The following is a 16896-nucleotide window of genomic DNA, read 5'->3' as shown; positions in this document are numbered from 1 at the left end:
AACAAGTGGTACACTACATTATCTCTCAACACTGAGCTTGTTAGAAGGATGGTAAATCAATAATCTGTTCTCATTCGGGAACTTCATGCACCATCAGCTTCCATCATTTTAATGCTTGCTTCACGTTCTGCTCAACCTTTGCTACCGGACCAACCACTCAAGTGAGCAAAAAGGTCTTCTACTGGATACTTTTGGCATGGGAACAGAATTTGCCTTAGGGTCTTTAGCAGTAACAAAGAGTGAAAAGAGAGAATAGAGATTTTTAATAACTAGATTTCTTACTGTGCACATCTGTGAGCATTTCACATTGAACAAAAAGTTTGTACGGTAATTTTTCAGCTACAGCAATCATGCAGTCTCTTAGCCCTGTCTTTCTAACACTGCTCCCCATTAGTAATTTCTCTTCATTGAGTGTTCAGTCAGTAATCCTTAAATAAAGTTGATGAAAAATAGCCACAAAAGTAATTAAATTTCCCGTTCATGTTTATGACTTCTAAAACATATATAATCAAGATGACTTTTGGACTTCTTGCCTTCAATATCTCTTTCCATTTTGTTTTCTTTTTAAAAAGTAGGAGATAATACAAATAAGAAAATTATACCTTTGTATCTGTGGAACCTCATGTTTCCATTGCCAATTGTAAAAATAGAGTCCTTTCAAGATTCTGAGTTTATTCCACCATGGAATAAAATTCTGTCATTAAAATAAGTAGGCCTTCACTAATGATAAATGTAAAGTTCCCCTCACACATATGTGCTAGTCATTCCCAACACTAGGGTTAAAATGATAGAATGCTAGGGATAGGCTGATAAATTCTACACTAATGATAGAAACAGTTAATTCCACTTGAAATAGAAAGAGTAGGAGAAATATTTACAATCTAGAGATGGGCTCTTCCTGATTCGGACTGGATAGTCCGAACTGGTAGTGAGTCACTGGTGATGTGATAATGGTGGCATGGATCCAGTTCAGTCAGTGCTGGTCCGTGGGTGCTGCCATATTTTTTATTGTTTACTTTTTACTTTTTACTTTTTTTACTTTTTACTTTTTACTTTTTACTTTTTACTTTTTACTTTTTACTTTTTACTTTTTACTTTTTACTTTTTACTTTTTACTTTTTACTTTTTACTTTTTACTTTTTACTTTTTACTTTTTACTTTTTACTTTTTACTTTTTACTTTTTACTTTTTACTTTTTACTTTTTACTTTTTACTTTTTACTTTTTACTTTTTACTTTTTACTTTTTACTTTTTACTTTTTACTTTTTACTTTTTACTTTTTACTTTTTACTTTTTACTTTTTACTTTTTACTTTTTACTTTTTACTTTTTACTTTTTACTTTTTACTTTTTACTTTTTACTTTTTACTTGTTTGTTCGTTTGTTTGTTTGTGAAATTTTCCCTGTTTGGATGGCTTCTCCTCTCCCCACTACTTGAAAAGGGCCCTTTTCCCTGCTCCCAGGTTAATACTAACCTTTATTTCTTCACCTGAAGCAGAGCCAATCAGCTCCTCAGCTGTGTTTTGGGCTGATTTCTGCTACTGTGCATGCACAGAAGCCAAATTGCATGAGGGGAAGTGTAGTCACCAGGAGTCAAGATTGATCCTAAGACACACATACACACACAAACACACACACACACACACACACACACAAAATGCAAGAAGGAAAAAAAGGCAAATCATAGCCATTAAATATTATGAGAATCCTCTTCTAACCCCAACAAGATCTGGGCTTCTGGCTAAAAACATGTTTCTTACTCAACAATTGTGCTTCAGATAGAAGACCTGAGCGACATTTCTTTTTGAAATGTCCAAATTGGAGAAGTTGCCACTGATATTTGGTCTTTTTCAGAAAGGTCAGCTGTACCTGCAATTTTCATCTACTTTTATCAAGATTGACAATTTAAAAGCAATATTTGTTTTCAGAAAAATCTATGTAATGTGGAAATTTTTCCAATACTTTATTTGTGTTGGATAAACAAACAATTTTTTCATGAAAATATTACTTTCGTAGACTGTTCCTTCAGCTTTGGTGACCTAAGCCATTTGTTGATTTCAAAGGATTACCAGAGATAGTTATAGCTGGGTTTGGGTGCTAATATGAACAGAAGGTGGGGGATTTGCCAGGATCAGTCTGTGATAAAACTGATGTCTTATTCATCAACTCTAAATCCAAATCCCATAAAGTAGCTTGTCATCTCCCTAATTTCCGATGTGCTCAGATTAACTGTAGCTTTGAAAAGACATGAGCACACATTTATATTTCTGTGCAAACTTGAAATCTATCAGTAATAAATGCCTGATTACAGATTAATCTGGATAGTTATAAACCAAAAAGTTAACATAATATTTTTTTTTTAAAAAAAATCATTAAATAAATGGCCTAATGGCCTGGCAGTTCAATCTTCTTCTTGCACGTGGCTAAACAAGTGTTCTGTAAACAAGGTCTTGCATTAGCTCAGTAGTCTAGACAATACTATAATAGGTTGTGCTTTTCTGCACTTGATACATCCTTTGCATACATATTCGTATGAAGATCTGCATGCGTACCACTTGGCATTTGCATACATAGCTCCAAAACAGAAGAAGGAGAGGAGGAGGAGGTGGAATAATCTGTCACCTTTCTCGCATCAACAATACACATTGCAAGCACATTACATGAGATGGTAATGGACGAGTGACTCCCAAAGCCATACTTTCCTCAAAAAAATTTCAAATAATCAAACTCACAGGAAAATAGGGTGCGGGGTCGATTCTTGATCTTCACAACATTTCCCAAAGGAATGAGGCCAAGGAATCTTCTATAGTCTCCCAGCTTCCAGAATTTTATGTTTTGTGTTGTTTTATGTTTTATGTTTTATGCTTTATGTTTTATGTTTTATGTTTTGTTTTATGTTTTATGTTTTATTTTTTATGTTTGTTTTATGTTTTATGTTTTATGTTTTATGTTTTATGTTTTATGTTTTATGTTTTATGTTTTATGTTTTATGTTTTATGTTTTATGTTTTATGTTTTATGTTTTATGTTTTATGTTTTATGTTTTATGTTTTATGTTTTATGTTTTATGTTTTATGTTTTATGTTTTATGTTTTATGTTTTATGTTTTATGTTTTATGTTTTATGTTTTATGTTTTATGTTTTATGTTTTATGTTTTATGTTTTATGTTTTATGTTTTATGTTTTATGTTTTATGTTTTATGTTTTATGTTTTATGTTTTATGTTTTATGTTTTATGTTTTATGTTTTATGTTTTATGTTTTATGTTTTATGTTTTATGTTTTGTTTTATGTTATGTTTTATGTATTGTGCCTACCGTCCCTGTCCTATTGTCTACTTTTTATCATTACTTATCTAATGTTTTATATGTACAAATTATCACTCTATAATTGTTTGACAAATAAATAAAATAAATAAATAATAACTAAGAAACAATAACCTTAAATATCTGAGTATTCTTTAAGTGGCTTCTGTAATTTTGCTGACCCTCATAGCATAAATTCTTCCTAGATGGATAGGCTCAAAAGAATAGAACCAGCATGACATATGTTAGTTATGTCTGTAAAGAGTTGGGAAAACAGTTGGTACCTCCTAGATAGTCCATAAACACCCTTCTTCTTTGCTGTTGTAGGTACTCTATTAGTACATTGCAAAGGAACAAATCTGTGAATTATAGAAGCTCAAACATTTGTGGGTGGGTCTGCAATTCTACTGTTAATGAAGAAAAGTACTGTCTTCTAAGACTGTATCACATTCATCTGGATTTCTTTGAATGGTTAGGAACACTGTTTAAATTTATGTATAGTCAAATCAAGGAAAATGGAGAAAGGAAGCTACCAGTCAGAATCCTGCCCTTGAATCAAAACTATACCCTTATAATGCACTAACATAATCAGTGATTTAAAATGCTTTCCCCTAAACCAGTCAGGGAATGAAGATGACCTAATAGGCAAAGGGAATAAGTTGCAGCTCTTTAGATCCCAAAGAAGTTAAATTATACAATTATCACTGTTTGTCACCTGCTATTTCTTAGGAGGCCTATCTATGCATAAACTTGTTTCCATAAAAATATGCCACCTGGATGAAAGGGATTTTATGAATATAATCCAAGGCCACCCACTAAGGCCATATTTGCACAGCCTCTCTTAGAAAAGAAATTCCAGTACTGAGCAGCAATGCAAGGTGCTTTCCGGTTTTACTACAAAAGATAACACTATTTTTTTTTATCCCAACATTTTTTTAGACCTAAGAATAAAGGCCTTTCCACAAAATATCAATATTGCTCATTTTAGTTATTCTCTTATGCCCGCCTTTAATCTACAAGGGTTATCTGGAAAGTAAGGTTACAAGGCATATAGCTCTCATGGGGAATGTTCGTGGGGGAAGTTGGTATTACTATTGTGTAGCACAGAGTTTCCCAACCTTGGCAACTTGAAGATATCTGGACTTCAACTCCCAGAATTCCCCAGCCAGCATTCTCTGGCTGTAGAATTCTGGGAGTTGAAGTCCAAATATCTTCAAGTTGCCAAGGCTGGGAAACAGTGGTGTAGCAGAAAGCCACCAGACAAGAATGAGCAGTGCCAGTGGTCAGTAGATCATTGACTGGCATTGTGGTGAAGGTTAGAAATGAGCGTCCTCATTCTGTTTCCCTCCAAGTGCTAAGTGCGACACTGTAATATGATACTTGAATTTATTTATTTATTTATTTATTTATTCATTCATTCATTCATTCATTCATTCATTCATTCATCCATCCATCCATCCATCCATCCATTCATTCATTCATTCAATCCAATACACAATAATACAAAATGAAGGTTATAGAGGATATACTCGAGTGAAATGTATTAGAGAAAGAATAGAAGAGAAAATATAGGAATAAAATGTATCTACCGGTATGAGAGAATAGCAGAAAGGATATAGGGATAGAAGAGAAGATATAGGAGATATAGGAGAGACTATAGGACAGGGGATGGAAGGCACTCTAGTGCGCTTATGTATGCCCCTTACTGATCTCTTAGAAATCTGGAGAGGTCAACTGTGGATAGTCTAAGTGTAAAGTGTTGAATGCTAAGGCCATGAATGCAGCTTGCGATGGCTTCTCAAGATTTGTGTGCAATGGATACCCAAGGTTTTTCTCGCCAATTGGATTTTTTGGCAGAAGAAGAATGGGTATGGTGCCACCCCATTGATTGATGTTTGCTCTCTGGAGTATTGTGATAAACCCAAGTTTCATTTCTTCAACTATACAGTTGAAAAAAGCCCCACCTTCAATCTCAAAATGGTCAAGAAATTCTTGGGCGGCACTGACTCTGTCAATTTTGTGCACTTCAGTAAGCATCATGGGCAGCCATTGCAGCAGCGTTCATGCCCTTAGCATTCAGGTAACATATTACAGTGCATACTTTGCAATTGGAGCGAAACAGAATGAGGACACTCATCTCTAACCTTCACCACAATGCCAGGCGATGATCTACTGACCATTGGCACTGCTCATTCCCTTCCGCTGGCTTCTTGCTATACAATAGTAATACCAACTTCACTCGTGAACATTCCCTGTGAGAGCTACATGCCTTGTAATCTTTCCAGATAACCCTTGTAGAATGTATTTTCTTAATCAAAGTTCTTGCCCTTGGAAAAATATTTGTATACTGTTGATGGCATATGTGATTCCCTAGTTCTCAGGAACCACTGCATAATCAGTCTTCCAGAAAGCTTTAGCAGCCACTTGCTAGAAATAACTTGGTTAAGGTCCACAAATAATTGTTCCAGTGAAAAATCAAAATATTTTAATTTATTTGCTTCATCTGCTCATGCAGAATTTACTCTAATAACCAAGAAAGACAAAATGACTATAAGAACCAATATTATTGGTTACTGTTGCTAATAGTGCTTTTATTCTAGCTATACTGCAGTTTTGTTCAGTAGACTTTCTTCACTTGTTGTTGATGTTATTAACGATCTGCTAATTATGTACCTTATTAAACTTAAGTCATTCCAACATGATACACCTGAGTCTTTGACTGCCCTCGCAAATTACTTAAGACCCACCTTTGTCGCCAGGCATGGGGGAGTTAAGTTATCCTTTCCCCCTAGGCTATTACAAGTTTTGCATGGTGTGTTTGTGTGTATGTTTGAGGTTTTTTTATAATAAGGGTTTTTTAGTTGTTTTTATTAATTGGATTGTTCATGTTGTTTTACCACTGTTGTTAGCCGCCCCGAGTCTGCAGAGAGGGGCGGCATACAAATCTAATAAATAACAACAACAACAACAACAACAATAATAATATAATGATTTCAGATGATCAAGGCAACAGTTTTGGGAAAACGCTAGTCTAATATGCCTAACAGGAGATTATTTGTTTGTTTGTTTGTTTGTTTGTTTGTTTGTTTGTTTGTATGCCGCCCCTCTCCATAGACTCGGGGCAGCTAACAATAGTAATAAAACAACATATAACAAATCTAATATTTAAAATAACTAAAACCCCTTATATGGCTTACAAAGCAAAGTTTTGTGGTTCCCAGAGGTTCTACCAACATATAATCAAGTCACATTTTCATATGAATTGTTAAGCATAAGGAACACAATGTTTCAAGTTATAGCCAAGGCATCTCATACATCAAGTACTTTCCTGATGCCTTGTACAATATGTGGATTTGAATTAAATGTCTGAATTTGAATGCGCAAGGGGAAATCTGTATTTGAGCAGTACTCTCAGATCTGAGTTTAAGTTCAGAGTTCAGTTCCTGAAATTGAGAACAATGTCTAGGTAAAATCTCCATTTAAAATCATAAGAAACCAGACCACTCTAAATTGATTAGAAAAATTATTTTGTGAGGTTCAGGGATCTCCAGTGAGCAGTATAAATAAATTGAGTTCTTCATCTCTTTCACTGGAAACACAGGGAAGTGCCTTGGCAAGGAAAATCATTTACCGGGTAAGACTGGTGTGCCTTTTGCGACTGGCTGGTTAAGTATAACTGGCCTTGAGGAGTCATAAACACTATGTACCAGATTTTACTATTAAAAATCAAGGTGATTACCCTAATTATGCACTTATAATGTTATTTTACCACATTCTCTCTATGCAGGAAAATCAACCTGCATTGAAGTATCGTGTGAAATATAACACATCAGGCTTTCTTGCTTCTAATTGCAAAAGTGTCTGTGGTCAAATTTGTTTCCAAAACTTTAATGGTCTCTAGAGAAAAGTGAATTTGCAATATATCTATATAATATATTATTGACCAGAGGCAATGGGAACAGCCCCATTTTCTGTACCCAGATCATTATTTTGCTATTTTGTAAGGAAGAGAACTATTTTGTTGTATCTCCTGCCAAATATTCCTAGGTCCTTGACACAAAACAAAAAGAGAAACAGATTGGCTATCCTTGCAGGAGCAAGGCATTTGTTCGAAAAATCCTGGTGGCACAATAGTTAAAATGCAGTATAGAAACATAGAAACATAGAAGTCTGACGGCAGAAAAAGACCTCATGGTCCATCTAGTCTGCCCTTATACTATGTTCTATAATTTTATCTTAGGATGGATATATGTTTATCCCAAGCATGTTTAAATTCAGTTCCTGTGGATTTATCTACCACGTCTGCTGGAAATTTGTTCCAAGGATCTACTACTCTTTCAGTAAAATAATATTTTCTCATGTTGCTTTTGATCTTTCCCCCAACTAACTTCAGATTGTGTTCCTTTGTTCTTGTGTTCATTTTCTTCTTAAAAACATATTGCAATTAAACATTGCCCAGAGCCTGGAGTTCAATCCTGATGGGGCTCAGGTTAACTTAATCTTCCATCCTTCTGAAGTTGACAAAATGAGATTGTTGGGGGATATATGCAAATAATTCTTACATTGTAAACTACCTGGACAGTGCTGTAAAGCCCTATGAGGCAGTATACAATTCCAAATGCTACTGCTATTAAAAGAATCAAAGCTATTCAGGTAAGTCATTCTTTATTCATTTCAAACAAATTTTTAGGCAGAAGCAAAGTTTCTATAATCAGGCATCATAAAAATAACACATACCATGTCAGTAAGGGATTTTTTTTTAAAAAAAGTGTAAACATTGGCAATTCTTTATTGAATATACTTGAAATAATTTTGCCTTATTTTCTTCATTGAAAACTATTATTTATCATAAAGATAGAATTAAAGTTTCCCTATCCAGTCCAACTCCATAGAGTAGTGTTTATCTCTGTTTCTTAGCTGAAGGTGAAAGAGCCTGTATTATCTGAAGACATTTCCATGGTCGTGTGACTAGCACATGGAATACTTTTAACTTCCCACCAAGTGATATATATTTATTTACTTGCATTTGAATACTTTTGAATTGCTAGATGGGCAAGATCTTGGGCAAGTAATGAGAACTCACCCTATAATGCAGCGCTTGGGTCTCAAACCCAAGCTGTCAGTCAGTATATCTAAATCATTGTCAAGTCGAAGCCATTTTAGTTGGGTCTTTGGCCTTTCACACTTTATAGTATTTTAATGTGTATTCTTTATTGTGGGAATTTGGGAGAGGGAATTGCATGAGGACTGTCTGTATGTTAACAAATTCTTTCTAGATAGTCAAGGTTGTCTTTTGTCTTCACACTCCTGCAACTGCACCGAAGGAGATGGGTGGATTCTTGCCAGGGTGGCAGTTGAAGATTGGGCAATGTGATGGACTTAGGGATGTGGGGACAAGAGCTTGAACTTTCAACTGGGTGGAGAAGCCCAGGGAACTTCGGATTTGGGGTTCTCCCAGATTGCCAACATGGCTTTACAAGCAAATTGGAACTTTGAGATATACTTTGCTTCAGATTCTGATTTAATTTTTGATGCTATTTGAAACTCTGACTTTTTGGGTAAGGTTGTTGAGAAGGTGGTGGCACTCCAGCTCCAATGGTCCTTGGATGAAGCTGACTATCTGGATTCCTTTCAGTCCAGTTTCAGGGCCAGTCAAGGCACAGAAACCTCTTTGGTCGCAATGATGAATAATCTCTGGTGGGCCCAGGATAGGAGACATTCCCCTATCCTGGTGCTCCTTGACCTCTCAGCGGCCTTCGATACTATCGACCATGGTATCCTTCTGCAACGACTGGATGGATTGGGAGTGGTAGCCACCATTTTACGGAGGTTCTTCTCCTATCTCTACAGTCATTCGCAGTTGGTGTTATTGGGGGGCAGAGTTCCAACCTTTGGCCTCTCCCCCCACTATTTAATATCTACATAAAGCCGCTGGGTGAGATAATCCGATGGCATAGGGTGATGTATCATCAGTACACTGATGATACTCAGCTATACATCTCCACCCCATGCCAATTCAGTGAAGCGGTGGATGTGATGTGCTGGTGCCTGGAAGCTATAAGCATCTGGATGGGGGCAAACAGGCTCAAGCTCAACTCAGACAAGACCGAGTGGCTATGGGCATTTCCTCCCAAGGAGTCCACGATCTATCTGTCCATTGTTCTGGGGCAGGGGAACAGTAACCCCCTCAGATAGGGTTCACAACTTTAGTGTCCTCCTGGACCCACAGCTGAGTTTTGGCCACCATCTTTCAGCTGTGGCCAGGGGGACTTTTCCCCAGGTTCACCTGGTTCACCAGTTGTGGCCCTATTTGGACCAGGAGGCTCTGCGCAGTTACTCAGGCCCCCATCCCCTCCCATCTCAATTATTGCAATGCACTCTGCCTGGAGCTACCCTTGAAAAGTGTTTGGAGACTGCAAATGGTCCAGAATGCAGCCACGAGAGCTGTCATGGATATGCCTCAGTATGCCTATGCAACTCACCTAGTATGCCAGTGCAACTCAGCCACTGAGTTGCACTGGCTTCCTATTAGTCTCCAGGCACAATTCAAGGTATTGGTTATTACCTATAAAGCCCTACATGGCTCAGGGCCAGACTTTACGGGGCCACCTCTTGCCACATACCTCCCAGAGATCAACAAGAGCACAGAGTTGGTCTACTCCGGGTCCCGTTGACGAAGCAATGCAGGTTGGTGGGATCATGGGGGAGGGCCTTCTCTGTGGCCGCCCTGGCTCTATGGAACCAACTACCCACCAATGTCTGTATTGCTCCCACCATATTGGCCTTCTGTAAAGCCATGAAGACCTGGCTTTGCTGGCAGGCCTGGTGGGCCATATCTAACAACTGATAGGGCCATACTGTGTGAATGGTATGTATGTATGGGATTATGACTTTATAATTAATGGGTTTCTTTTAATATGGGTTTTTATAGTTTTAGATTAGGTTCGACTTCTTTTTATTGTATTGTATCTATTTGTATTTCTATTTATATTATTATTGTAAGCTGCCCTCAGTCCTTTGGGATTGGGCAGCATAGAAGTTGAATGAATGAATGAAATGAATGAATGAATGAATGAAATGAATGAATGAATGAATGAATGAATGAATGAATGAATGATTTTTCCCCCTGAATATATTTCCCTGAAGGAGAAATGGAGAAACGTGTTTTCTTAGAGGGAGAAAGCAGCCCCCGTCTTCCTTAATAGCCCACAGAAGATGCAAGTACTTAAGTGATAAAGAGATAGACAGCTATATTCATAGGAAAAAAATCCCTGCAGCAAGGTCTGAAAAAAGGCAGAATGGGATAAGCCTCATTCAAAATGTTAATTTGTTAATATGTCTCTTTAGCTTGGCATTTTGTAGCCTAAATATGCCCACCCACTTTCCGGACAGCTTAATTGACCTCTCTGCTAAAGGAGCTTTCTTTATGAGCAAGAGTAACTTGGCTGCTGATGGTTATCCTTGTATTTTAGCTATTTTAATTCTGGCAACCTGCTTGATTTGTAACTGGGTTGCAGGTATTGCTGAGGAAAAGGAAGATATTCAGAAAGAATGATGGCTGTAACTCACTGATCTTCAGTGTGCATTCCTCCATTTCTAATCTAATGACTGGTATTTAGGGCATTGAATGGAGTGTGCTTTTCAGACCTTCTAATTAATGATTGCATACAAGCCCTACTATTTTGCACTTTCCGAATAAAAGTTGTAATTTACTTAGCACAATATAGTTCACAATGTCTTTAATTATGCATGCCATTTAACAAATTTAAGTAAAAACATCACTATCAGCAAGTTATGGTGGGATGTAAAAATTGGTTGCAATTTATTTATGGTGAAAATCATGCATATTCAATTACATGTTTCAAGCATGAAGGTAATATACAAAATGAATAGTTGTACTGAAAATGTTGAAAGCTTTTAAAAAGTATTTGAGAAATACTTTTTCTCAAATACTTTTTCAATACTTTTCAATACTTTCAAGAAAAAAAAATCTGTGCACAAAATCCACCCGCACCTTCTACAACTTTGTAAACAAAAAACTCAAAGACTCAAGATCCATTCCACCACTCAGAGAACCAAATGGTAAAGAATATAATGATGAAGCTGTTAAGGCCAATCTCTTTAACATATTTTTCAGCTCTGTCTTTGTAAACAGCAGTGGTTCATGCCCAATATTTCCTAGTCATATGTCAAACAATAGCAACGATCTAACACCAATCGATTTTACAGAAGATAATGTTAGAAAAGCATTATGCAACCTAAAACCATCTCTATCCATTGGACCTGATTGTTTGTTAGAGAGTAGATTCTTAGTTTCTAGGTGAAGCGTGATGGATTGATTCCATGACTTTGCAGGCGATGCAACATAAAGAGATTGGTCTGTAATTTTCAATGTTACTTGGATCTCCTATTTGAAGATAGGGATAACTGTGCCTAGTGACCATAACTTGAGTAAGAGGCTAGTCCTGAAGGATTTTTTTTAAAAAAATATGCTTAGAGGTTCAGCTAAGGTTGTGGAGAGCTTTTTTAAGAAATATGCACCTAGACCATCAGATCCAATGGATAGAGATGGTTTTAGGTTGTGTAATGCTTTTCCAACATTATCTTCTATAAAATTGATTTGTGTTAGATGTTTGCAATTGTGTGGGGTGCAACTAGGAAATATTGGACATGAGCCATTGCTGTTTACAATTTTTGGCTTAGAAAATTTAGAGTTACGCTACCTTCGATCTGATCTAAAGGTAGGCCATAAAATCGTGTGCTACAATGTTCTACCTGTCAATGAATACTTCACCTTCAATCACATTAACACACGACCACACAATTGATTCAAACTCAATGTAAACTGCTTGAAACTTGATTGCAGAAAATACTTCAGCAACAGAGTATTCAATGCCTGGAATGCACTACCTGACTCTGTGGTTTCTTCCCCAAACCCCAAAAACTTTAACCTTAGACTGTCTACAGTCAACCTCAGCCCATCTATAAGGGGTGTGGATAAACACACCATCATGCCTACTGTCCCTGTCCTTTTGTCTAAATTTACCTGTACCTACTTTGCTTTTGTTTAGGTTTATACCTGTTATCTTGTAAATGTTTTGACAAACAAACAGACAAATAAATAATTTCCCCAAGTTAATGCTTATTTATCATATGCCTTATATCTTTCAAAAGAGAGAGTTATTCTCAGAAATTATTGAATATCACGTTCTTCACCTCATTTTGCCAAAGTACCTATCTATAGTTGTAAAAAATACCTATCTACAAATTAGGATATGATCTAGTAGAATCTTGTCTGATACTTTGAAATATAACTATAATGAAGTGGGGAGGAGGATGAACAGGAGGAGGTGGAGGAGGAGCAGGCTATTTACTATGCTGGATTTTGACTGTAATCACATTTATTTATAATGGAGGAACAGACATTTTTTTTAAAAAAAATGTGAGACTGTATCTTGTCTCCCAGCTAGTTGGTAATTTGCCAAAGTATCTGGTGATGCACTAGGAGATATGGGACCAAATCTTTTGTTCCCATTTTTCATTTAGTTTAATGGATTGGAGAGTGGGAAGAGGGCCCATTCATTTCCTTAAAAGCCCTCAAAATTGAACAAAATTGCACCTCAGAAAATTGACTGGTTACTGCTGTACCTGCAGCAGATCAACTGTAGGGTTCACCAAGGACTGCAGGCTGCCCATCTTTACATTAATGGCAGTCTGTACAGGGGATGTTTGCTGAATGCATAGTCAAGGCAGAAAAAGATGTAGAGTCATTGGAAGTACTAAATTCTACTCCACAATTTCTTCAATATACAAGGAGTTGCTTCTCTAGTTGGATTTAGGTTGAATCTTTTGATGTATACAAGGAGTTGCGTCTCTAGTTGGATTTAGAGTTGCCCTGTATAGTATAACTCACCTTGGCCAACTCACTGCTGCCAACTTACTATGGCCAACTTATCACAAGACATCTCACTATAGCTAACTGGCCATGAGACAGGTGGTCACAGGACAAGAGTTACACTAATATTGAAGAAATGGTGGAATAGAATAATTAAAGAAAGGATGATAAAGGGGGAATAATTGAATTGTCCTGGTGAGCTATCCCATGGCAAGTTGAGCATGGTGAGTTGTCCTGCAGTGAATTGGTCACAGTGAGTTTACCATGGTGAGTTGGTCATGACAAACTGTCCCACTCCACTGAAAACTTGAATTGTATATTTGAGTAAATGCAGGTATGTTTCTACTATCTATTGAAACTATCATGTCATGGTATTTTACTATATCTTATTTTGTTGTGGCCTGAATTAATTTCATGTATTCTTACAGAATATTGTTCTGCCCCAGGTACGAACAAAGCAAACACACAGATTGGATGAATAGAATAGAATAGAATTTTATTGGCCAAGTGTGATTGGACACACAAGGAATTTGTCTTGGTGCATATGTTCTCAGCGTACATAAAATAAAATATACATTTGTCAAGAATCATGTCGTACGACACTTAATGATTGTCATAGGGGTCAAATAAGCAATGAAGAAGCAATATTAATAAAAATCTTAGGATATAAGCAACAAGTTACAGTCATACAGTCAACATGGGAGGAAATGGGTGATAGGAATGATGAGAAAAACTAGTAGAATAGAAGTGCAGATTTAGTAGAAAGTTAATTTAATCAATAAACCACTACTAACAACTGGCCTAGTAGTGGGGATACACACACACACACACACACACACACACACACACACACACACACACACATCTAAAAGCAATCTTTTATTACCAAAAAAACTCAACTGCTAATTAGTCTTCATTAGCAGCCGGCATAAGTTTAGCAAAGTCTTAAATCGGAGCAATGCAATCATTTCTTGTTATCTCATGAAGTTTCAAAGGCTTGGTAAAATGCCTAGAAGTCTTTCTTGATAAGCAAGCCAAAGCAGGAAAACAGAGTAGAGAGGGTTTTTTTAAACATGAGATACTCGTGACAGATACACAATTCTAAAACAGTTTCCTGCAGCCTTTCAGCTGCTCTACTGTCCTTAAGTAGACTAGGGGAGAGGCCAATTATCCCCTAGTCTTACTCCTGAGTAGTGATGGGCGAACCAAATGGTGTTCGGGTTCGGCAAGTTTGGCCGAATTTTATGCAAAATTCAGCTGAACCCGAACCAAACCCGAACTCGAACCCGAACGGGGAATCCCTCCCATGAAGAGATTCCGGGGGCGGAGCTTTGATTCCATAGAATCCAGGAAGTGATCATCTTGGCGTCCTTAGCAACCTGCCGGTGACGTCAAATTCCGAACTCCGAACACGACCTCGAACTTTGCCCTAAGTTTGGAAAAAATTCAGGTTCGTGTCCAGCATACCGAACACCGCAAAATTTGGTATGGACCCGAATTGTGCAGGTTCAGTTTGCCCATCACTACTCCTAAGGGGATCTCCTCTGGAGTAACCACTCCTACCTCTTGGCAGCTCTTCATGCTTTTGCATTAAGAAAAGGAGAAGCCTCTTCTTCCTCATCACTGCCAAGAGGTGCTGGAGGTTCCTAAGGCCCTGGCTGAACTACTGACTCTGGCATCAAGTCCTTGCCAGCCTCCTCACTGTCCGACTCGGATGCCACCTGCCCAGGCTGCCTGCACATCACCAAGTTGGTCTCCTCTCGAACGGGATCTGCTATCAGCTGGACAGGCAGCTGGCAGGCCACAACAAATATCTATCACAGGATATATGCTAGAACTTTTCATTTTTAAGCCACCATTGTTTTGGATCCTTTTTAAATACAGTTCTGGTCTGGGAATGTATATTAATGAATGTTTAATAGTATTCATTGTATTTATAATTACCACACATAACAATCCATAATATTTTAATTGTTGGAGAACCAGTTCCAACAAATGCTAACTATGTACTGAAATTGTGAAAGGAGTAAGAAGTTTGTTTATTTAAGTGTACATGGGTTTGGACATGTACATGAGCATCTGTGTATTGTGTAGATACATTGTGTAGACAGACATATATGATCACTTTATGCTTCCATACCAGCGCTGCAGAGTGGAAATTATTTTGCAAAACAATTTTTTAAAAATAAGAATTCAATAAGGACAATTTGTCTTCCCCCCCGTTATTGCCCATTTTATGCTGCCCCCCCAAAAAATTCCGTAATTGGAGGCATATCTTTGCATATGTATTTAAATGATATATCATAACATTTTTCACAGATGTATAAATATGTTGCTATTCAGTGAAAAATAGCCTAAAGAACATTAGTTTCCTGCTCATGGAACCTAGTTCCCCTGCTCTAGTCAGAGAAGTTAAGAAAGAGAGATTTGCTACAATATTATGTGCATTTCAATCACCAACAAAGCTGGTAAAGGTTTGTAAAAGAAATAGAACAAAATGGACTACAACTTCAAAATGGTTTGAGGAATATATCCAGTGCTTAACAATATACCAGAGATTACAGTAAAAGTGAAAAAAAATACTGGTATAGATTGGCTCAACATTAAAATACTATACTCTGCTGTCTTTCAAGATCTTGTTTCAGTTGTTATTAGATTACTAAAAATTCTAAAACATACTCATTGATGTGTAGCCAACATTATGCAAATACTGACATTTATTTATTTAGGTTCTAATGAAAAAAGAATGAGGTGATATTTTCCTTTCATAATTATTAATGGTGGTATTTTAAAAAAATAGCTGTCACATAAATAAGGTCCTACAACTGTTATTCTTGCAACTCCATACTATGAACCCGATATCACTGAAAACCTCTGTAGTTGAGTAGAGATATGAAGCCAAATCTCATTAATCACTTTACCATAGGGGTTATTTTTAATAAATGTATGAACTCCATATTTACATTTACTCTGAAATATGTCCCATTGAAAAATGCAGTTGAATGATTGAGGATCAGAGCATCTTACCCATATCTTACCTTTTTTCAGGTCTATTCTTCCTCTACTGCATTCAGCAAGCCATATGTCCAAGAAAGAGCTTTTTAATTTTATTGTTCCCAGATTTAGAATTTTCAAAAATTCAGAACACACCAAGTTTGAAACAAAACTATGGAGGCAGGAAGATCTGTATTCAGGAGTTTATTTAGATGCCACAAGTTTTAAATTACTCCCGTTTACATCCCAAAGCACAGTTTCATTTCCTCCAGTTGAATTATCAGTGGCTTTACAATATGATTTACAAAATGCTTTAATGGCATGGTTTACAAATGTCTTTTGAGGATTTTAAAAAACACAGTTTATAATACCATTGTTAAACAATGCAAATATAATCAATACATAGTGTATGTCAAGAGGGAAGAAAGTTTAAAAATGAAAAGCAAAGATGGAGTCCTACATACATTGAGCTGCCTTTGTTTTTCCTTTTTTTCCCGAGTGTTGGAGAATTGTTTGTACATTTACATACATTTTATGCATGAAGGAAATTAACTTCAATTGAATTCATTGAAGTAAACAATGCAGTGAATAATTCTACCATGTGCATCAAAGCTACTGGATCAAGGGACATTTTATGTTGCATTGCAGTGTTATCACATATATCTGGGTGAGAGTTGATACCCAGTATAGATTAAACAATGTGCA

Source organism: Erythrolamprus reginae, chromosome 1 (genome assembly GCF_031021105.1).
Source record: "Erythrolamprus reginae isolate rEryReg1 chromosome 1, rEryReg1.hap1, whole genome shotgun sequence".
In the NCBI taxonomy this organism is placed as follows: domain Eukaryota; kingdom Metazoa; phylum Chordata; class Lepidosauria; order Squamata; family Dipsadidae; genus Erythrolamprus; species Erythrolamprus reginae.
Note: the sequence above shows the minus strand (reverse complement) of the source record.